The 24,135-nt window shown below is 39.7% G+C and overlaps 1 protein-coding gene across 1 annotated transcript in view; it reads left to right on the top strand.

Moving 5' to 3' along the window:
- C5H12orf42 (chromosome 5 C12orf42 homolog) overlaps positions 1–24,135 on the top strand; it is a 246,541-nt gene that overhangs the window by 129,651 nt on the left and 92,755 nt on the right. The window contains 5 exon segments of the mRNA XM_059887270.1: positions 8,306–8,450; positions 15,994–16,072; positions 18,224–18,298; positions 20,342–20,495; positions 23,667–23,767. The gene's annotated coding sequence lies outside the window, so the exon portion shown is untranslated.

Below are 24,135 nucleotides of genomic sequence, written 5' to 3'. Positions count from 1 at the left end.
GCCATCCATCCATCTCATCCTCTGCCGTCCCCTTCTCCTCTTGCCCTCAATCCCTCCCAGCATCAGAGTCTTTTCCAATGAGTCAACTCTTCGCATGAGGTGGCCAAAGTATTGGAGTTTCAACTTTAGCATCTTTCCTTCCAAAGAACACCCAGGGCTGATCTCCTTTAGAATGGACTAGTTGGATCTCCTTGCAGTCCAAGGGACTCTCAAGAGTCTTCTCCAACACCACAGTTCAAAAGCATCAATTCTTCGGCTCTCAGCTTTCTTCACAGTCCAACTCTCACATCCATACATGACCACTGGAAAAACCATAGCCTTGACTAGACGGACCTTTATTGGCAAAGTAATGTCTCTGCTTTTGAATATGCTATCTAGGTTGTCATAACTTTCCTTCCAAGGAGTAAGCGTCTTTTAATTTCATGGCTGCAGTCACCATCTGCAGTGATTTTAGAGCCCCCCAAAATAAAGTCTGCCACTGTTTCCACTGTTTTCCCCATCTATTTCCCATGAAGTGATGGGACCAGATGCCATGATCTTAGTTTTCTGAATATTGAGCCTTAAGCCAACTTTTTCACTCTCCTCTTTCACTTTCATCATAAGGCTTTTGAGTTCCTCTTCACTTTCTGCCATACGGGTGGTGTCATCTGCATATCTGAAGTTATTTATATTTCTCCCAGCAATCTTTATTCCAGCTTGTGCTTCTTCCAGCCCAGCGTTTCTCATGATGTACTCTGCATAGAAATTAAATAAGCAGGGTGACAATGTACAGCCTTGACGTACTCCTTTTCCTATTTGGAACTAGTCTGTTGTTCCATGTCCAGTTCTAACTGTTGTTTCCTGAACTGCATATAGGTTTCTCAGAGGCAGGTCAGGTGGTCTGGTATTCCTATCTCTTTCAGAATTTTCCACAGTTTATTGTGATCCACACAGTCAAAGGCTTTGGCATAGTCAATAAAGCAGAAATAGATGTTTTTCTGGAACTCTCTTGCTTTTTCCATGATCCAGTGGATGTTGGTAATTTGATCTCTTGTTCCTCTGCCTTTTCTAAAACCAGCTTGAACATCTGGAATTTCACAGTTCACGTTTTCATTTAAGTCCTTACAATGGCTTCATGAAGTAGTTACTATTGTCATTAGTGCTACTTCACATATGAGGAAGCTTTATTCTTAACTATTATATATATATTTGTATATTTTCAAGCTTATAATTATACATGCTTACTGACTCATTTGTGTCCAACTCTTGGCCACCCCATGAACTGTTGCCCACCAGGCTCCTCTATCCATGGGATTCTCTAGGCAAGAAAACTGGAGTGGGTTGCCATGCCCTCCTCCAGGGTATCTTCCCAACCCAGGGATTGAACCCAGGTCTCCTGCATTGCAGGCAAATTCTTTACTGTTTGAGCCACCAGGGAAGCATTATATGTGATATTATTATAGGGGACTGGAATGCAAAAGTAGGAAGTCAAGAAACACCTGGAGTAACAGGCAAATTTGGCCTTGGAATCCGGATTGAAGCAGGGCAAAGACTAATAGAGTTTTGCCAAGAAAGTGCACTGGTCATAACAAACACCCTCTTCCAACAACACAAGAGAAGACTCGATACATGGACATCACCAGATGGTCAACACTGAAATCAGATTGATTATATTCTTTGCAGCCAAAGATGGAGAAGCTCTAGAAAGTCAGCAAAAACAAGACCAGGAGCTGACTGTGGCTCAGACCATGAACTCCTTATTGCCAAATTCAGACTTAAATTGAAGAAAGTAGGGAAAACCACTAGACCATTCAGGAATGACCTAAATCAAACCCCTTATGATTATACAGTGGAAGTGAGACATAGATTTAAGGGCCTAGATCTGATAGATAGAGTGCCTGATGAACTATGGAATGAGGTTCGTGACATTGTACAGGAGACAGGGATCAAGACCATCCCCATAGAAAAGAAATGAAAAAAAGCAAAATGGCTGTCTGGGGAGGCCTTACAAATAGCTGTGAAAAGAAGAGAAGCGAAAAGCAAAGGAGAAAAGGAAAAATATAAACATCTGAATGCAGAGTTCCGAAGAATAGCAAGAAGAGATAAGAAAGCCTTCTTCAGCGATCAATGCAAAGAAATAGAGGAAAACAACAGAATGGGAAAGACTAGGGATCTCTTCAAGAAAATCAGAGATACCAAAGGAACATTTCATGCAAAGATGAGCTCGATAAAGGACAGAAATGGTATGTACCTAACAGAAGCAGAAGATAGTAAGAAGAGATAGCAAGAATACACAGAAGAACTGTACAAAAAAGATCTTCACGACCCAGATAATCACGATGGTGTGATCACTGACCTAGAGCCAGACATCCTGGAATATGAAGTCAAGTGGGCCTTGACTTAGAAAGCATCACTTAGAAAGTGATGCTTAGAAAGTGATCACTTAGAAAGTGATCACTTAGAAAGCCAGACATCCTGGAATGTGAAGTCAAGTGGGCCTTGACTTAGAAAGCATCACTACGAACAAAGCTAGTGGAGGTGATGGAATTCCAGTTGAGCTATTTCAAATCCTGAAAGATGATACTGTGAAAGTGCTGCACTCAATATGCCAGCAAATTTGGAAAACTCAGCAGTGGCCACAGGACTGGGAAATGTCAGTTTTCATTCCAATCCCAAAGAAAGGCAATGCCAAAGAATGCTCAAACTACCGCACAATTGCACTCATCTCACACGCTAGTAAAGTAATGCTCAAAATTCTCCAAGCCAGGCTTCAGCAATATGTGAACCGTGAACTTCCTGATGTTCCAGCTGGTTTTAGAAAAGGCAGAGGAACCAGAGATCAAATTGCCAACATCTGCTGGATCATCGAAAAAATAAGAGAGTTCCAGAAAAACATCTATTTCTGCTTTATTGACTATGCCAAAGCCTTTGACTGTGTGGATCACAAGAAACTGGAAAATTCTGAAAGAGATGGGAATGAATACCAGACCACCTGATCTACCTCTTGAGAAATTTGTATGCAGGTCAAGAAGCAACAGTTAGAACTGGACATGGAACAACAGACTGGTTCCAAATAGGAAAAGGAGTACGTCAAGGCTTTATATTGTCACCCTGCTTATTTAACTTATATGCAGAGTACATCATGAGAAACGCTGGGCTGGAAGAAACACAAACTGGAATCAAGATTGCCGGGAGAAATAGCAATAACCTCAGATATGCAGATGACACCACCCTTATGGCAAAAAGTGAAGAGGAACTCAAAAGCCTTATGATGAAAGTGAAAGTGGAGAGTGAAAAAGTTGGCTTAAAGCTCAACATTCAGAAAACGAAGATCATGGCATCCGGTCCCACCACTTCATGGGAAATAAATGGGGAAACAGTGGAAACAGTGTCAGACTTTATTTTTCTGGGCTCCGAAATCACTGCAGATGGTGATTACAGCCATGAAATTAAAAGACGCTTACTCCTTGGAAGGAAAGTTATGACCAACCTAGATAGCATATTCAAAAGCAGAGACATTACTTTGCCAACAAAGGTTCGTCTAGTCAAGGCTATGGTTTTTCCTGTGGTCATGTATGGATGTGAGAGTTCGACTATAAAGAAAACTGAGTGCCGAAGAATTGATGCTTTTGAACTGTGGTGTTGGAGAAGACTCTTGAGAGTCCCTTGGACTGCAAGGAGATCCAACCAGTCCATTCTGAAGGAGATCAGCCCTGGGATTTCTTTGGAAGGAATGATGCTAAAGCTGAAACTCCAGTACTTTGGCCACCTCATGCGAAGAGTTGACTCATTGGAAAAGACTCTGATGCTGGGAGGGATTGGGGGCAGGAGGAGAAGGGGATGGCAGAGGATTAGAAGGCTGGATGGCATCACTGACTCGATGGACGTGATTCTCAGTGAACTCTGGGAGTGGTGATGGACAGGGAGGCCTGGCATGCTGCGATTCATGGGGTCGCAAAGAGTCGGACATGACTGAGCGACTGATCTGATCTGATTATATACTATACAATATTTTTTGTATATAAGCCATATTATTGTATACTGTGTCATTAGAACTATTATATAAGTACAATGAATATATGTGTATATTCTATCTATATAGATAGCATATATAAATTAGTTTTTATTTCATGCTATTGGTACCTAAGTGAGGTAAGTCTATAAACTCTACTTATATCCCTCTCTTCCTTGTAACAAAGTGGAGAGTGGGAGGTGAGTGTTGTGAGTTGATGACATATGATACGTCTGAACACTTTGAAGAGCAGAGATGATCATCACATAGTTCTTTTTGTGTGAAGCAACAGCATCTCTGTGAATGAAGTCTCAGAAACTTAAGAAAGTGAAGGTGGTTTTGAGGTTTGTTAAAGATGGTAGCCCTTTCCAAGATCACTAGAGCTGATCTGCATCAAAGTGGTGGAAGGGACGGGACATCATAGCGGGAGAGGTAAGGAAGAACTCAGGAGCTGGGCTGACTTGGATCTGAAGAGCCGGGAGTATGTTCCTGTAAATGTGATCTGAACTTAGCATCTCGTCTCTCTATCCTTTGGCTGCAGTATCTTCTCGGTTAAATTGGGGTAACGTTTTGTTTACTGCAAGGGATACTTTGAGGATCAAGTTTCTATCAAATCAAAGCGTTTTGAAAAGCATAACTGCAGTGCAAATGCAAATAATTATTTTGTGACTAGTATAGACAATGGTGGCGGTGGTGGTTTAGTCACTCAGTCGTTTCTGACTGTTTGTAATCCCATGGACTGTAGCCCGTCAGGCTCCTCTGTCCATGGGATTCTCCAAGCAAGAATACTGGAGCAGATTGCCATTTCCTCCTACAAGTATCAACAATAATTAGCGCAAATATCACCATCAGTTATGCAGGGCTAATGGAAGGCTTCTAGATCCAGCTGCCTTACACTGACAGTGAGTATTATTTCTGGTGACCAGGTGATCATGTCTCTATATTCTTTACCTTCATCAGAGCATTGTGGGGTTAAGTAGTACTGTAGTATCTCTTTTATTGATGAGGAAACAGACAAAGCAATTTGTTCAGTGACTTCCTCCAACACTCATGCTCACAAGCATCTGTATTTTAAAAATGAAGTAAATAGTTGATGAATTAACAAAATATTTCATTAAGAACCTTCAGTTTAGAAGAGTTCAGAGTACAAAATGACAGTTGGCAGTATCTACCACCACAAGTAACTTTTTTTTTTAAAGGTAGTTTTAAACTTAAAAAAAAAAAAAAATTTCTGGCCGTGACACATGGCTTGTGCGATCTTAGTTCCCAGACTCTGGTTTGAACCCGTGTTACCTGCATTGGAAGGTGGGTTCTTAGCCGTGGAATCACCAGGAAAGTCCCCCCAAGTTTTTTTTTTTTTTAAAGAATGATTCCAGTTGTAAGTGTATTTTGTAACGAAAGAACTTTCTCACATTTTGACTCTGTACTTAGTTTCCAAAGCTTAAAGAAGATTTGACAATCACAGATAATTTAATATACTTACGTAGCAAACTCATTAAAGAAGAGAAAGAGCTGCATTTCATTTTGAAATTTACCTTTTAAGTGGACTATTTAGAAATGGATTATCTTTAGATTTCAGGGGATAAGGTTGAATTTTGAAATATATTTAAAGATTAATATTTTAAGATTAAAGTTGAAATTTCAGTCTTACTGTTAGTCATACTACATAACAGCACTCTTTTTTCCAAAGCTATTCACAATGATTTATACTTACTCATAAAAATAATTCTGATACTCAGTGTTTATCGAGTCCTTACTCTGTGTCAAGCACAGTTCTGATTCCTTTATTATAGTACTTTTCCACCCTCCTTTAAAAAAAGTATTTTGTTTTGTTTTCTTGCCACAGTTTTGTCCATCATTCTTGCTTGGTCTCTTTTGTTTATTTTTAGCAACCTTATTGAGATATAATTTGTACACTATATAAGTCATCCATTTAAAGTGTACAATACACTGGTTTTTAGTATATTGACAATATATTTAGTATATTGACACCTATGTGTGGCCATCATCACAGTAAATTTTACATTTCACCTACTCAAACACAAATTTTATACGCTTTAGCTATCATCTTTCTGTTCTCTCCTTCTCCACTCTCCAGTTCTGAACAATCACTAATTTGCTTTCTGTCTCTAAGGATTTCCCTATTCTGGGAATTTAATATGAACAGAATTGTATAATATGTGGTCTTTTGTGACTGGCTTCCTCCACTTAACATAGTTTTTTCAATATTCTTCCATGTTATAGGATGTCAGTATATTATTCCTTTTTATGACTGAATAATATTCCACTGTGTGGCTAGACCACATTTGGTTTTTCCATTGGCATTATTTCCACTATTTGACTATTATGAATGATGCTGTGTGCACATTTTTATTATGAAAAACTTGTGTGTACAAGCTTTTGTGTAAATAAATGTTTTCATTTCTCCTGGATGCAGTCTCTGCCTTAATCCTCCCAATATTTCTGATGGCCTGTTGTTGTTACCTCTTTTTACACAAGTGGAAACTGACAAGAGGGAGGTTAAGTTACTCGTCCAGAGTCACATGGCCTAAACAAGGCAGAATCAGGCTGCGAATATAGGCATAGAGTTGGGCTGATTCAGATTTTCCTTGTTACTTCTCTTTAGATCATCTTTGCTCCGATGGGTTCTGAGACTTCCCTTTTAAAGATATCTAAGAAATTGCACAAAAGAAATAACTACGATTTAAATATATCCACCCACCCAACCTTTACCTTTCATCTGACTACATGTCAAACACATTTCCCAAAGTGAATCTAGAAAATAAAACTCTTAACAAATGTAATAACCAGCATGGAATTAACATCACTTGCATACAGTATTTTTAGAAAAGTCACATTTTTCTCACTTTTCCCTAAATTACACTTATCTTCTTAATACACAGTGTGGATGGATATTTGGAATGGCAAAGACCATCCTCAAACTGTCTATTAATTAATCCTCTTGGGGTAGATCGCTTCCCTTCCTAATTCCTCTTTGGGATAAAACCAGTATTGCATGTTAGTTTCTTCCTTCCCACACCTCCTCTAGGTTAAAGTTGAATTCTTTGAGATAGAGATTTTGTGTGTGTGTGTGACTAACAATGTCCTCTTCGCATGTCCTTGCATAGGGCCAACAATTGCTTGTTGACCCATTTTAACCTCTTTTGAGCGTCATCTTCAAAGTGTAACTGTCCTTGACAATGAAAGAGACCTTCCTATTGTCTGGTCCTTCCAGGCAAGCTATAGCATGGAGCTAAATGGCTTTCAGATGGAGGAGTTGACCAGAGGAAGGAGACAAAGTAAGCTGTTGTTCCTGAGTGACTTTGCGAAAGTTTCCCTTTTCTCTCTTAGAATGGTGCCTTTCTATAGAAGATGACAGACGTTTTGACAGGTGCAATATGCTTTGAACTGTTGTGTCCGAAAATTCTTTTGTCTTGGATTTTCCCAGCAGAGTGGTACATCTTGGGATGCTGATATGCATATTGTTTGCTTTTCATTTACTGTGGCGAAGTCTTCCTTCTCGCTTCCCCTCCACCTCTCTTTTTAGGCCCTTTGCATGCATGTGACTAACCCAGATGGGAAGACAAGTATTGGTGCAGAAACCTCTCCCTAACCTCCCCCCAGCCCCCTTTTTTTTCTCAAAATGGAAATCACTTCTTGCATAGTTTTCTCATTATTGTCAGAAAAAAAGAAAAAGAAATTACTTAGAAGGAGACAAAAAACCAGTGACACATCAGAGGCAATGACTGATAAATTAAAACCCTAATATGAATAGTACCTAATATATATGGACCATGTATCAGATACTATTCTGAGACCTTGACATGAATTGTCTACTGTGGAAAAAAGTGAAAATTGTTTATGGCCTAATAAACCCAGTCACAATCATTGTTTATATTTTGGAGCATATCTTTTTAATACTTTTTTCTTAACATATTGTATCTTTGTACTCTTTTTGCAAAAATGAGCTCATACTGCATACATTGTTCTATAAGCTGATTTTCCTCCCTATCACACTGAACTGTGGCTATCTTTGCAATATCAATAAATAGTGACCTTTATTGCTGTTTCAAAGACCTACAGAGAATTTCATTGCATAGTCATAATGCAATTCACCAATCCATTATTTTGGGACATTTTAGTGACTTGCAGATTTCACTATTAGCAAATATTTTTGTAATTAATATGATGAATATATCTTACATGTTCTTATTTGTATTCTTTTGATTATTTTTATATTATAAATTCCTAAATGTGGAAGGCTGGTTGAAATGCATGCAAGATTTAACTTTTGCTTCTCTTTGCCCTTGTCAGAAAGATTCCAAAGTATTTCACTGGACATGCTCTCTGACTTCTGGAACTTAAAGAACTGGTGATATTAAAAAAGATTTAGCCTAAACTAAAAACACACACCAGAGATCCTAAACTAAATAATTTTATGTCTTCATCTTTTGTCATGGTAAGTTTGATCTGCACAGATTTTTATGCTTTGGTATAAGTGTGGGAAAGTTTTTATTTGACAAATTAGAGGACTTCTCTTATTTTAGGAACTAAACTGGGAACTTCCAAGCACTAACTGTTCCATATCTAAGTGGATATGGAAACAGAACCTTAATATGACCCAATTTGTTTCTCTGGATGGTATTTTGGGTATTTCTGTTAAATGTGGTTGTTGCCCAGCATCTTGTCCCAAGTATGACTAAAAAGAACAGCCTGAACCAATGTAGGAGGGAATTGTTTATTAAATAAAATTTCCCTGCCCTCGGTAATACATGATTTTACTTTTTAATTTACATTTTTCCTTAGTGCTCAAAAATTTCCAGAATCAGAGGAAGAATGTACTAAATCTCCCTTTTTATTTAGAGAGGAAGTTTTGGATTTTGCTAACATAAGAAATACTTAAAGGTAATGTTGAGATGTTCAGTTATCTATCTTTCAGAACCATCTAAAGATACTCTTACAAATAGTTGAAGCACCTTAGCATATAAGCAGTAACAAACAGAAGTCAAAGAAGGTCAAGATGTGTCCAAGTCTGACATAATAGCAACTATTTAGGTTTACAGAGCATCTGAAAAATCAAAATACTGTGCCCTATGGAAAATGATGAAACACAGCATCTATGATTTAGACTGAAAAAAAAAGGACAAGAATAAATTTAAATGAGTATGGAAATAATGAGTAAAGGCACTTGTAATTTTCAAATAAGGACACATTAGGTAAAACTGGGTAATCTGCTAAAATGTGATTTTTATTTCCAATTTGTTTTTCTTGTAAATCTTATGGCCAGCTTATCTTGTTTACTTGGTAACACCACCCCTGTCAACACACACACACACACACACACACACACACACACATACACACACACTTTCCCACCCACCTCTGGGTTTTTTACTTTATTTTACTCAGTGGCTCTCCACAGTCTAAACTGAACCCTGGCTATGAAAAATCAGCATAAGTTATGAATTCAGCTAAGTGGGAAGAGTTACAAAGTCACTTCTGCTTTTGTTTAAGCAGCAGGATGCTGGCTGTTTGGCTGGCCGTGGGTCATGTGATCTGCTGACCTCTATCTGGGTTCCGTGACTCTGCCTAGTAACAATTGATTAATGGTGTATGGCGACTTTGAGAGCAGATCTCATCAGTTCCCCTGAGTTTGAAGACTTCCTCATTATCTTAGACCTTTCACTGCTGCCCTTAGGAAATTTTACTCACAAATTAGGTGGAACAAAGTCTTCTCAAAGAAAATTATTTTCGGTGTTTGGTCATCGGGGAGCAGAAGGCTTGATGGTCATTTACTGCATTGAAAAGGGGAGCGGGAGGCAAGTGATAATTATAGGACCCAGACAGCATTCAGGCTTCCTCCCTCTATGCTCCAGAAATGGGTTTTTAGAAGAAGCTATGTAAAGAAAACAAACAACAACAAAAAACTTGTCACTCCAGTGACAAGTTGGTTCAAACAGTTTTTTGGTGGGGAACAGTGGGATAGGATATTGATGTTTGTGCTGGCATAGAGGTTATGAGCACATTTATTTCTTGAGCTTTAATGTCCAATCGCTGCCTGGATTCAGTATGGGGGCTGCTGGTTGTCTACCCAATCTCTCTACTTCTCAGTAACAGAACCTGAGTTTTATTTAGGGCAACAATGTGCTAGCTTGAGTGTTCACATCTCCATACTTACCTGCAGCTAGAGTAGCTGTGTTAACAGCCTGTTCTGGTCAACTAGACATGTATAATATCATGTATGAAACGAGTCGCCAGTCCATGTTTGATGCACGATACTGGATGCTTGGGGCTGGTGCACTGGGATGACCCAGAGGGAGGGTACGGGGAGGGAAGAGGGAGGAGGGTTCAAGATGGGGAACACAGGTATACCTGTGGTGGATTCATTGCGATATTTGGCAAAACCAATATAATATTGTAAAGTTAAAAAAAAAAAAAAGAATTCTACTGGAAAAGCTACCATTTTCTTGATAAAAAAGGAACAGATTTGGTTACATGTCCTTTGTCTCTCATGGGCTTCCCTGGTGGCTCAGATGGTAAAGAAGCTGCCTACAATGCAGGAGACCTGGGTTCAATCCTTGTGTCAGCAAGATCTCCTGGAGAAGGGAATGGCAATCCACTCCAGTATTCTTGCCTAGAAAATTCCACGGACAGAGGAGCCTGGTGGGCTACAGTCACGAGGCAGCAAAGAGTCAGACACGACTGAGCAACCTTTGTCTCTTGCTTTCCTGCTTCTTCCTGCTTTCCGACAGATGCAGTGCCTGGAGGCGCAGAAGTCCTCTTCTGACTGTGCCGACAACAGCCACAGGTTAAGGGTGGTGCCTGTGGAGGCAAGAAGGCAGCTGGGTCTGTGGGTCTTTGATGACTTCCTGGGCTGGTTATGAGCCCTGAGTTCTTTATGCTTGAATTCCTTGTTATGTAAGAAAAATTAAACCCTTACTGGGTCAAGCCACTGAAATCTGGTTCCTATTACACACAACTGAGTACAGCTCTGATCAATGCTATTCAAATCCTGGCTCCATCATTTTCCACTTGGCTGATGCTCTCTAAAGCTCAGTTTCCTCCTCTACCAAGTGGGTGTTGACAATAGCTGTTCCTGCCTCAGAGGCTTGTTGTAAGGATGAAATGCAATAGACAATCCATGTCAAAATCACAGCGTAACATCTGATTGTGGACGATGTTGATATAAGTTAGGTATTATTAGGGATTTAGCTCTGGCTGCCATCTCCTCTGATGAGCCACTATGTTCTGTCTCTCTGATATTCAAGTTAATACCATCTTTTTAAGATCTAGATGATTAGATGTTTATTAATGTTGGGATAGCATTTGACACATGCTTATTTCCCATCTACTGTATATGTACCCAGTCCATGGACAGATTGCTAAATCAAGAAATAAGGTAGAATAAAAGCTGTTAAATATAATGGGATTATAATCTGAGGGGCTGTTTCTATTTCCAGAGGGACAAAGAAACTGGACTTTTAAAACACTGAAATAAGTTGATTTATTGTACAATGTTGTGTTAGTTTCAGGTATACAGCAAAGTGTGTGTATATATGTGTGTGTGTGTGCATTTTTATATACATAAATATACACATATATGTTTGTATTCTTTTTCACATTCTTTTCCATTATATGTTATTACAAAGTATTGAGCATATGAGTATAATTTCCTGTGCTATACAGCAGGTCTTTGTTGTTTATTTTATATATAGCAGTGTGCTCAGTCATGTCCAACTCTTTGGTTCTGTGAACTATAGCCTGCCAGGCTCCTCTGTCCATGAGATTTCTCAGGCAAAAATATTTGAGTGGGTAGCCATTCCCTTCTCCAGGGGGTCTTCCTGATCCAGGGACTGAACCTGCATATCTTGCATCTCCTGCATTGGCAGGCAGATTCTTTACCACTAGCACCACCAGGGAACGCTCTATATAGTAGTGTGTATCTGTTCATTCCGAATCCCTGATTTATCCCTTCCTCCCCTCTTTCCTCTTTGGTAACCATAGTTTGTTTTCTCTGTCTGTGAGTCTATTTCTGAGAAGCTAGAATCTGCCTGCAATGCGGGAGACGCGGGTTCAATCCCTGGGTTGGGAAGATCCCCTGGAGAAGGGAAAGGCTACTCACTCCAGTATTCTGGCCTCGAGAATTCCATGCACTATACAGTCCATGGGGTCGCAGAGAGTCGGACATGACTGAGCGACTTTCATGTTCTTTCAATCTGTTAATTCTGAATCCCTGATTTATCCCTTCCTCCCCCCTTTCCTCTTTGGTAACCATAGTTTATTTTCTCTGTCTATGAGTCTATTTCTGAGAAGCTAAGCATTTTCAAGGGACACAAACCATGATTTGATCCCAGATCATTTATATTTTACTGAATTAGAGATTTCTCTTCGTTTCCAGGGGCAAGGAATCAAGAGTTCAGCTTGTGACTAAACACACACTTTAGATTATGAAATCTTTTGAAAGCAAGGTTTGTTTATCAGGTGTTGGTGCCATTCAGAAAAACAAGGAAACTTTGGTATTTTCTGTTGTTTATAACCAGAAAATGCTTGCTTATTAACTCTTTTTATGCCAGGATGGGAGGGTAAAATTATGGCAGATGGGCAGCAATTGACTCCACTAATAATCAGAGTTTATTTTAGGCATTTCTTTCACCTTTAGATTGCATTTTTTGGTAACAAATTTTTTTTTTTTTAAATTACAGGCTTTAGGAAACCTAAGTTCTAATTGAAATTCTGTGTTACCTTGAGTTAATTATTTACCTTCTCTGGGCCCTGGTTTCAGAGAAGACTCGTTCATTACTCTGGTAATGAGAAGGACTTTCAGGGATCATGCTTTATGATTCTATGCTATTTCTAACTTTACCAACCTCCCTGGTTATACCCACGATATCCTATTTTATCTACTTCCATTTGTTTGTGACTGTCCTTCCTTTTTTGCTCTCCCAAGCAATATCTTAATTAGATATTAATTAGTCCAATACGCTTCTGTATTCTGTGATTCCATCTCTTTATATCAGACCTTGGAAGAGAGGGACAAATGGATCCAGAAGTTGACAGATGGTCTTGATTATAAACAGAAAGTACATATGTTTTTCCTCTCTATTGCGTCACCACCACCATCATCACAGTCACCACCACCATCACCATCACCACCATCATCACTATCATCTGATAGCTAAATTGTACTGATTAGTTAGTAGATGCCAGGCCCGGTACTATGCACTTAATACATATTTCTGGCCAATGGAGCATATAAGAAAGTCTCTTGGGCTTCTTAGGAAGGATCTACTTATTGCTGTCAAAAAAAGAGGCACTTGAAAAGCAGCAGGTGTTTTTACACTGTGAAGACAGGTCAGGAGAATTCCGGAGTTGCAGGGCCAGATGCCCATCATTGCTAAACAGTTCTGTGGGTTGCCCACCCCAGGCTGCTTGTTAACAGAAAAATAAATACATGATTTAAGCCACTGCTGGTCAAGTTTTCTGTCTCCTGTAAGCAAAAACATTCAAACTGATATAAATGACTATGTGCCAGACACCAAGTCTTTTATGGTCATCATCCCATTTAATGTCACAGCAATTCTAAGAGCAGTAAGAAATGGCAGCTCTGCCATTTCCCTAATTTTAGAGATGAGGAAACAAGTTGAAAAAGCTTATGTACCACATCTAAGGCACAGACTGTTAGTGACTCTCTGATGATGCCCTGTCTTCCCTGGAGGCCCTGAGTCACCTGTAGTTGGGGAGTGTCAGTATCATATCCTCATACCTCTAAGTAGCAGGTGGATCTCCATAAAGTTGGTGGGATGATTATTGAGTGAATGCTCTGCTTTTCATTTCCAGTTCATTCCACACTCTTTTTCATGTTGGCCTCACGTCAATACAAGGATCACCATCAAGGGATGGTGTTTGTTAATAAAACATTCTATTTTCCAGTGTTTCCAAATAGGCATAAAGGATTAAGAAATAAAAACTCCAAATAGTCATTTATATCATCAACAGTATTGCCATTTCATTTTATGTTCTTAGGGGAACTGCTTAGATTAGGAACACTCAGGCATCAAGACTCGCGAGATTCATAAATTCTGTCTCAAATCTTTGAGGAGATTCTGTCTCTTACTTTTTCCTCATCCCCAGAGTTACCTGAAAGGTGTTTTGGGTGGAACTGGAACAAAGCTTTCAGTCTAACATTTTGTTGTTGTTGTTGTTCCATGGCTAAGTCATGTCCAACTCTGCGACTCCATGAATGGTAGCATGCCTGTCCTTCACTATCTCCCGGAGTTTGCTCAAACTCATGTCCCAACTGAATCAGTGATGCCATCCAGTTAAAATGGAATTTTAACACATTACTGACTGGGGGATTTTTGCAGAAACTTATGCTTGTGGAGTTAATACATCTCTGGTCAATGATATGCTAACAAGTATGTATTGCATTAGAAAATTCTTTAAGTTATTCTCTTTCAGCCTTAGTTTTCTGGACTTGTAAGAAGATGAAATCTTCACTAGCTCATTCTTTCCATCACAAAACATTTATTGAACAGCTACTATGTGTCAGGGAAGGTGTTAGGTGCCAAGAACAGATAAAAAGAAGACATTACCTTTCTCCTTGAGGAGCTTAGTGCCAGTGAGTGGGAAATATGAGGAACTGTCAGAATGTAGAATAGGAGAAAATGGATTTATTAGGGAGTCGAAACAAAAATAAGGGTTAAAGGAAGAAGGTTTAAGGAGGAGAACTGGTTGGTCTAAGTCTGGGGAGAGGAAACGGACTAGCAGGCTTGAGGCTGTATGTCTGGAGCACAGAGAGCGAGGAGATCCTGATCAGAGATCAGCTTGAATAAATTGGTGGAGGCCAGACCCAAGAGCCTGGAGGCCTGGATAAAGATTCTTATTTTCTACTGATAGTGATGAAGAGGTGTGGAAGGGTTTTTGTTAGTCAGATACACTCTGAATACAGACCAAAGAGTGGAAGCAGGCAGTCCAGCTTAGAGGCCCTACAACCATGGTCTAGGAAAAGAGTGGTGGTAACTTGGACTACTGACTTCCCACGTAGCTCCGTGGTAAAGAATCCTCCTGCCAATGCAGGAGACTCGGGTTTGATCCCTGGGTTCGGAAGATTACCTGGAGAAGAAAGTGGAACCCACTTTTTGCCTGGGAAATCCCATGGACAGAGGAGTCTGGTGGGCTACAGTCCATGGGATTATGGAAGAGTCAGACACGATTGAGCGACTAAACAACAACTACGATAGTGGTTGTGGAAATGGGCAAGTGGACAGGTCTGAGGGCACCAGCTGCCAGATCTCGTGTTCTTTGCTAGCACCTCACTCTGTGCCCATGTAATATGCTGATTGCAGACCAAGGTACAGGCTAAAATGCTAGGAAACATTTTCAGTTCCAAATGGCAATTTAAAACATTGCTTTACATTAAATAAAAGAGGATATGAAATAAAATGAAACATTCATATGACATTTTAAAGCCCCGTCAGGAGACTTGAAAGACATTTTCTGCTTAGGCCAGGATGTTTTAGGCTCTACCTTCTGGTTTCCTGGAGTGTTTGTCTGTGCACTTGTCATTTGCCTCTAAGAAGAAAGGTGCTTCTATGGAATAACTTGAAAAATACAGTCCTGAGGTTTTACTAAACTCTCCCTCAGGGTGGTTTCCCCATGTAGAACCCTTGTGACATGTCCACATTGCTACAGTGAACAGGGAAAGAGGTGGCACGTGACATTGATTCATCAGTAAGGACACCAGTGTGCCTGCTCTTTCGCATGGCAGATAAGATGGGGCACCTCACCTCAATACTGACTGACAGATGCAGGGTGCCAGTCAGAGTTCAGTGTGTGGGCAGAGGTCAGCATGAGAATCTGATCCCAGCATCACTCCTCAAAGTGGTTCCACTGCCTTCTGCATGTACAACTGGACAGATCTCATCTGACACACCACACAAGCTTGGCCTGTAATGTTATGTCCTTGGGTTTTTAAAAAAATCTTTTTGCTTATTTTTTCATAGTGGAGGAAAAAAGATGATTCTTGAGAAGCATACTTTTATCAAGTGGAGGAAAAATTGATTTCTGGAAGCATATTTTGAAGTGAGTTAATTTTGTTTTCCTTTACTGTAGGAAAAGATCCGATCAATAATCAAAAATGCCTCCGAGACTTTCTGTAGAAAATGTGTCCCATTTTTGTTCTTTTGTAAATAAATTTATCATCTAGCCAAGGGTAGTGTTCCAGTGAGAGCAATGAGAGACATGAGAAGCTGACTTAAACCTAAGGTGTATCCTGGATACCTACTGGAGTCAAGTCCAGCTGAGCTCAGCCACACCCAGCAGACCCAGAACCCAATCTACAAGTGTTATTCAGTCACTCAGTCGTGTCCCACTCTTTGTGATTCCATGGACTGCAGCACACCGGGCTTCCCTGTCCTTCATTCTCTCCTGGAGTTTGCTCAAACTCATGTCCATTGAGTTGATGATGCCATCCAACCATTTCATCCTCTGTTGCCCCCTTCTCCTTCTACCCTCAATCTTTCCCAGCATCAGGGTCTTTTCCAATGAGTCATCTCTTTGCATCAGGTGGCCAAAGTATTGGAGCTTCAGCTTTAGCATCAGTCTTTCCACTGAATATTCAGGGTTGATTTCCTCTAGGACTGATTGGTTTGATCTCCTTGCTGTCCAAGGGACTCTGAAGAGTCTTCTCCAGCACCAAAGTTTGAAAACATCATTTCTTCGGCACTCAGCCCTCTTTATGGTTCAATTCTCACATGTATACATGACTACTGGAAAAACCATAGTTTTTTGAGTATACGTACCTTTGTCAGAAAAATTATGTCCCCGCTTTTTAATACACTGTCTGGGTTTGTAATAGCTAGTCTTCCAAGGATAAAGCATCTTTTAATTTCATGACTGCAGTCACTGTCCACAGTGATTTTGGAGCCCAAGAAAATAAAGTCTGTTTCTACAAGATGGAGAGCGAAAACTACTGATTGTTGTAAAAATTGTGATCAGGGTTGTTTGTTACCTGACATTGTCACAGCTGTCTGCTGTCACCCTGTTTGTTTAATCTATATGCTGAGCACATCATGAGAAATGCCGGGCTGGATGAATTACAAGCTGGAATCAAGATAGGCAGGAGAAACATCAACAGCCTCAGATATACAGATGATACCACTCTAATGGTAGAAAGCCAAGAGGAACTGAACAGCCTCCTGATAAGGGTGAAGGAGGAGCGTGAAAGAGCTGGCTTAAAACTAAATCTTAAAAAAACTAAGGTCATGGCATCTGGCCCCATTGCTTCATGGCAAATAGAGGGGAAAAGATGGAAGTAGTGACAGATTTCCTCTTCTTGGGCTCTAAAATCACTGCAAATGGTGACAGCAGCCATGAAATTAGAAGATGTTTACTTCTTGACAGGAAAGCTATGACAAACCTAGACAGCATACTGAAAATCAGAGACATTACTCTGCTGACAAAGGTCTGTATAATAAAAGCTATAGTCTTCCCAGTGGTCATGTACAGTTGTGAGAGCTGGACCATAAAGAAGGCTGAGCACTGAAGAATTGATGCCTTCGAACTATGGCTCTGGAGAAGACTCCTTAGGGTCCCTTGGACAGGAAGGAGATCAAAGCAGTCAATCTTAAGGGAAATCAACCCTGGATACTCGTTGGAAGGACTTATGCTGAAGTTGAAACTCCAGTATTTTGGTCATCTGATGCGAAGAGTTGACTCACTGGAAAAGTCCCTGATGCTGGGAAAGATTGAGGGCAGAAGGAGAAGAGGGCATCAGATGATGAGATGGTTGGATAGCATCACGGATGCAATGGACATGAACTTGGGCAAATGTCAGGAGATGGTGAGGGCAGAGAGGCCTGGTTTGGGGTTGCAAAGAGTTGGGCCTGCCTGGGAAACTAAACAGCAACAATTGTCACAGTATACCTCACTAATCCACATGGATGAAGTGGGGGTAATTTTTGATGACTGACCAATTTGAGGACTATTGGTCAGACATTTTGTAGAATGTCCCCCAGTTAGGGTTTGTATGATGTTTTGCTTAAGATTAGACTAGGATTGTGGGTTTTGAGGAGAAGGATCACAGAAGTAAAGTCCCATTCTCATCTCATCATGTCAAGAATAGATGCTATCAATATGATTTAACAGTGTTGATGTTGACCTTGATCACTCAGCTGAGGTAGTGTTCATCAGTGGTCTCTGCTGTGAAGTTATTCTTTTTATTCCACTTTTCAGACTGAACCCTTTGGATAGAAATCACTATGGGCAGCCCACACATAAGAATGGGAACATACAGTCCACTCTTTTAGGGTGAGCACCATTTCTATGTTTTTGCTAGTGTAATTTACTGAAGTTTTAATTGATTTTTATATGCAATGACTTATGTGAAATTTGTGAGTTCTAATACTTTTTTGCATTTCTTGGGTTTTTATTATAAATCATAATAGCATACAACTATGAAAATTCTGCCTTTTCTCTTTCAGCCCTTATATCTAATTTTTAAAAATGTTTATGTTGGAAAAGATCTCCAAGACTGTATTGATCAACGCTCATTAGGTCACAATATGATAAGAAATGCTATCAAATCACAGAGGTTTCCAAAATCAAAGACGTGATCGCATCTACCCATTGGTAACAATTGGCTGTGAATGGATGCAGTCTTGCCTCCTTTCTTTTGGGATCCAGTGGAAGAAGCAGCTCCCATCTGAGAAATAATAGCCTTCTGATGGCATAGGGGAAAAGGCAATTGCAGAACCACATTGTAACTCTTCAGTTCAGTTCAGTCACTCAATCATGTTTAATTCTGCATCCCCATGGACTGCAGCACGCCAGACTTCCCTGTCCATCACCAATTCCTGGAGCTTACTCAAGCTCATGTCCATCGCTTTGGTGATGCCATCCAATCATCTCATCCTCTGTTGTCCCCTTCTCCTCCCGCCTTCAATCTTTCCCAGCATCAGGGTCTTTTCCAATGAGTCAGTTTTTCGCATCAGGTGGCCAAAGTATTTCAGCTTCAGCATCAGTCCTTCAAATGAATATTCAGGACTGACTTCCTTTAGGATGGACTGGTTGGATCTCCTTGCAGTCCAAGGGACTCTCAAGAGTCTTCTCCAACACCACAGTTCAAAAACATCAATTCTTTGGCACTCAGCTTTCTTTACAGTCCAACTCTCCCATCCATACATGACTACTGGAAAAACCATAGCTTTGACTAGATGGACCTTTGTTGACAAAGTAATGTCTCTGCTTTTTAATATGCTGTCTAGGTTGATCATAGCTTTTCTTCCAAGGAACAAGCATCTTTTAATTTCATGGCTGCAGTCACCATCTGCAGTGATTTTGGAGCCCCCAAAAATAGTCTCTCACCAAAACCTTGTGTGCACCAGGACCCAAGAGAAAGGAGCAGTGACCCCACAAGAAACTAATTCAGACATGGTAACTCTTAGAGCTTCTCAATGGATGTGGCAGAGCCAGACTTGATAACAATGCCCTGAGAAGTCCACTCTGCTAATGGGAGGGTCCCGGGGAAAGCTGGCTAAAGATGAGCTTGGTAGAGAGGACAGGGGGTAGTTAGGAAAGGTATTATAAGATTGTAAGCTTCCACAAACACTAGGGAGAATGATAATGACAATAGTCACCCCTGTCTTTCTCCAATGTCTAAGAAAATGACTGAAATTGTTTTTCATTAAATATAATGCTTGCTATAGGTTTTTGGTAGCTTGTTACCATGTTATCAAAGTTCTCTCCTATTTGTAGTTTTAACTTTTTAAAAATTTGGCTTGGTATTGAAATTCATTAAAAATTTTTTTCTAACATACACTGAGGTGAACATGTAATTTTAAAAAAATGTCTATCTTGATTTTTATAAAAAAACAGCTGTTTGATCATGATACATTTCTAAAAAAATTATTTGAGAGTTTTGCCTCTATCTTATTAAGTGAAATTAATTCTAATCTTCCTATATGTCTTTACCTAATTTGGGGTATAAACTCATAGCCCCATGAAATGAATTGGGTTCCTTTCTGTATTGTTTTTAGCTCTGTAACAGTTTATCTAAGATCAGGATTATTGGTTCCTTTGAAGTTTTGCATAGAACTACCTGAGCTTAGGGTTTTAGGGAGCAGAGAGAAAGGCTCTTAGGCATACAATGTTAATATCTTTACCATGTTGGTGCATTAGTTTTCTTTTTCTTCTTGCTTCAATATTGGCTTTTTATATTACTTCCCAAAACTTAATGTGGTTAATATATGTTTCAAAATTACTGGTATATGATATTCTTGTATAGTTTAAAAGGTATCTGTTACATTTTTTTTCTAATTCTGTTAACATGTTTTTTTTTTTCTTTTATGTCAGACTTTCCACTAAAATAATTATTCCTGAAGCTTTTAGATGAAATAACCATAGAAACAAGTTTCTTCTTTTCTGGATGATTGGCCACAGGAAAATGGAATGTAGGAGATGCTGATAAAAATATGGAATTTAAGGATTGAAATCCAACTGAACTTGGGTAAGGCATTTACTTTCAATTTTAGAAATAAACTATAGATGGGAAAAAATGAGTGTTTTTTTCTCTAAAGATCATCTCCATTCTCATGAAAGAAAACTCTAAAATGGAATGGAGCAGTTAATATAGACCCAAGCAGTTAAAAATATCAGGAGAAAAGAGAGTTCAACACTGGCATATCAATTAGGACCTTGGAAACTAAAGGAGATCAGTTTTGAATTGAGCATAAAGTGTTTGACTTGATCGAAAGAATAGCAGCTGAAAACCTCTGTTTATCAAATTTGAAGAGGGTGTAATTCTGTTTTTTTTTCTTCCAGACAGAAAATGCTAAACCTTGAGAAGGATTCATTTATTCCATCCAAATGAAAATATAGTTTAAAATAAGGCACACGGGCGCGTGCACACACACACACACACACACACACACCAGAAAAACAAATACTTCTTTCTGTTTTCGAAATTTAACTTTCTAGTTCAAATAATCAGTATCTGGAGGAATTCTGCAACTGTGTTAGTCTGAAACTGCACATACATTAGTGCTGCTTCAGACCCATGAAATAATCATGTACGAGGCAAGGGCTTCTCTTTCCCTTTCTATTCCCGCCCCATCCCCGGCAACCTCTTCCATGTCTCCCTTCTCCTCCTTATTCTCTTTCTTCTTCTTTTCCCTAATTTCTATTTTCTTTAATTTAATTATCTTATTCCCATACCCTCTCCTTATTCCTACCTTTTAGACCTTTAGATACAGCACCCTAGTATATTAGTAAACCAGACCTATTTTCGGTCATGACACTAAGAATGAAAGAATCCAGACCTTTCATTTCATAGATGAGGAAATATGCCCTGAGAGTTGAATGGTGTGCTCGAGGTTACAGAGCGGATGATGGAGCTAAAGTTACAGTTAAGATGTGTCCTCTAGCAGAGTGGTACACTCTCCATTATCATAGATTATGCCCAAACATAATGCTATGTTCATTTTTAAACTGATTATTAAAAGCAACCATTTATGTCTATTGAATTTTACCTATAGCTTTAGTTAGATAGTGTATAATGTATGCAAAACACATTCTTGTTCTTTTATTGCTTTTTAAAAAAAAAAAAAAAACCTTAGTGATTCTACATGGAAGAGGAGGGTCATAGTCTTTCTCTTATCACACTGAACCTGGGCAAGGTTTCCTAGTTGTCACCTAGTGGGTCAGTGGTGAGTGTAAACTGGAAACATGAATTCCAGCTCCCAGATGGTCTGAGACTGAGTCACACCAGCATAGAAAGAATGACTAATGTCCTAACAGCTACACTTCATCAGGTGTTGGAGCAAAATAACCTGTGTTAAAAATACTCCTCTATTTCATGTCTGCTGGGAACACATAGGTAGCATAAAAATAAACTGGAACAAGTGAGCAAACTAGAATTTACCTATGCATATAATGAATGTGAGATTTATTGGAAGCAGACAGCCTGGAAAAGTACTTGAGGAAAAGGTTTGGGTGACTGTTGACAGAGAAGAAAGGTATGCGAGGTTAGTCAAGGGGCCTGCCCTGTCCTCCCTGTGGCTCTTCCTAGGTGTGTCTCTGGGCCCTAAGTCACTTCCCCTCCCTGGGCTTCACTTTCCTCCTGTGTAGAAGGAGGAGTTCAGACTCACTGCTCTTTAAATTCTCTTTAGAGTAAGGGACTTTCAGTGGTTCAAGGCCTACAATCCTATCTAGTCCTGACCTTGTACTATTTCCTGGGAGTCTGCTTTCTGTCATTCTGTATCAGATATCAGAGGCAGTACAGTAGAGTTCTTCAAAGCTCTGTTGAGTTTTTTTTCCCTTTCTCTCTCTCTTTTTTCTTTCTCTTGATGGCCTTTCAGTAGATAGGCTATCTATTCCTTTTGTGTCTGGTGAACTCCTACTGATCCTCTAAAACCCATCTTAAGAGTGGCCTCTTGGACTTACCTCAATCTGTTCCCACAGTAAATAACTGCTTTTCTATATTTGCACAGTACTTACATCATGTTTCTATCAGAGTGCCCACTATATTGTATTGTAAATATTTGTTGCCAAGTGCTGATGTATCACATAACTCCCCTGCTCAAAATCCTTTAGGGACAGCTCATTAATTTTGGAATAAATTCCAAACTCAATCTGAAATCCAGAATCCTTTGTGGTATAAGCCCTGAGAATGTGTCATTTCACATCTTGCCAGCCAAAACGCTTTCATTCATAAAGCTGGACTGTTGAAAAGGGCTACATCTTTAGCTCATTATTTCCCCAATGCCTTAAGTAATTACCCACCCCCCACTCTTTCCCACTGCAGATGTCACCACTCCTAAGAACCTTACCTGAGCCTGCCTGGCTTCCCAGGGGCCCTCCCATGGTGCTCCATGGACCATTATTACCCCACTGAGGCCCCTGCACTGGATCTGTTTTTCCTCCACTAGACCATGGCTTCGGAAGTTCTGGATCTTCTATCTGTATATCCCCAACACCCAGATGGATGCCAGGGACTTTCTAGGTGCTCAGTAAATCCTGTTGAGTTTAATAAATTAAGAACAGCCATGGCCAGCGGTGATTCTGATAGACATTGCATGGATATTAAACACTGATTTATAAACCTATAACAAGATAGCCGAAAAGATAGCCTGTAGGGCAGGAGATGTTCATGGAACAGACATTTCAAAAACTGTGATTCTGGTCATTACTATTGCTATTGTTTGATTCTTCTTAGTTTTGGAGGGTGAAATCCAACCTGAACACACTGCTGTGCAGTTTGACTTGGGGCAAAGGTCTTCCCAGGGATTCAGCCCAGATGTCCCTCTCAAACAAAGCTGTAGCCACGCAGCACCTTGGCTTTACCATGTTATTTGTCTATTTAGGGCATTTATTTGCTGTTACTGAGCTGTGCTCTCTCAACTCTGATTTTGCATTTGACCTCAGCAGCTGTAATATAATATTTTAAGGTAGTGTACAGTTGTTTTAAAACAGCACTTCATTTTGCAGGTTACAAAACTAACAGAGACCCTTAAAATACTGCAAAGATAATGAGGACAAAAAGCAAACACCTCCACAGTTGTAGTCAGAAGTCATGTCCCTCCTCGTTTCTGGTTACTCTCCCTCTTAATTCCTGGCAGCCCTGCATTCATAGAGCTCTGGTCGCCAGCACCAAATAGTAATTTATCATCTTTCTTGGCAGGCTTCCTGCTTCATCCTGCACCTGCCTTCTTGAAAGAAAACAAGACATCAGATACTTACTCAAATAATGGAATAGCTGATCAACTAGGTTTTCACACAATAGTGAGTTATCCATGATAAAAGAACAACTTTTTTCATGTGTTATATGTGACATATGCATCCTTTCTCTTAAGATTTATGAACCCATGACTTTGAGTATTGTTAATATAATCAAACCTTTTACAGCCTCACTCCAAAGCTTAAACTTACTATCAATTGGCTGCTAGAGGGGAGTCAATCAATTTCATAAATGCTTAAACACCTGCACTTTCTTTGGATTAGGGGGTAAAAATCAATACCACGTCCTGATTTTTCTCCAAGTATAATGCAACCAAATCTTGCTTACAAGTTCAGGAGGACTTGTAATTCAGACAGCCACACTTAAAAGACATTGTGAGCCTAATCCTGAGTGGTGGTGGTGGTGGTGGTGT

Source organism: Bos taurus, chromosome 5 (assembly GCF_002263795.3).
Source record: "Bos taurus isolate L1 Dominette 01449 registration number 42190680 breed Hereford chromosome 5, ARS-UCD2.0, whole genome shotgun sequence".
Taxonomy (NCBI): domain Eukaryota; kingdom Metazoa; phylum Chordata; class Mammalia; order Artiodactyla; family Bovidae; genus Bos; species Bos taurus.
Note: the sequence above shows the minus strand (reverse complement) of the source record. Positions and strands in the feature narration are given on the sequence as shown.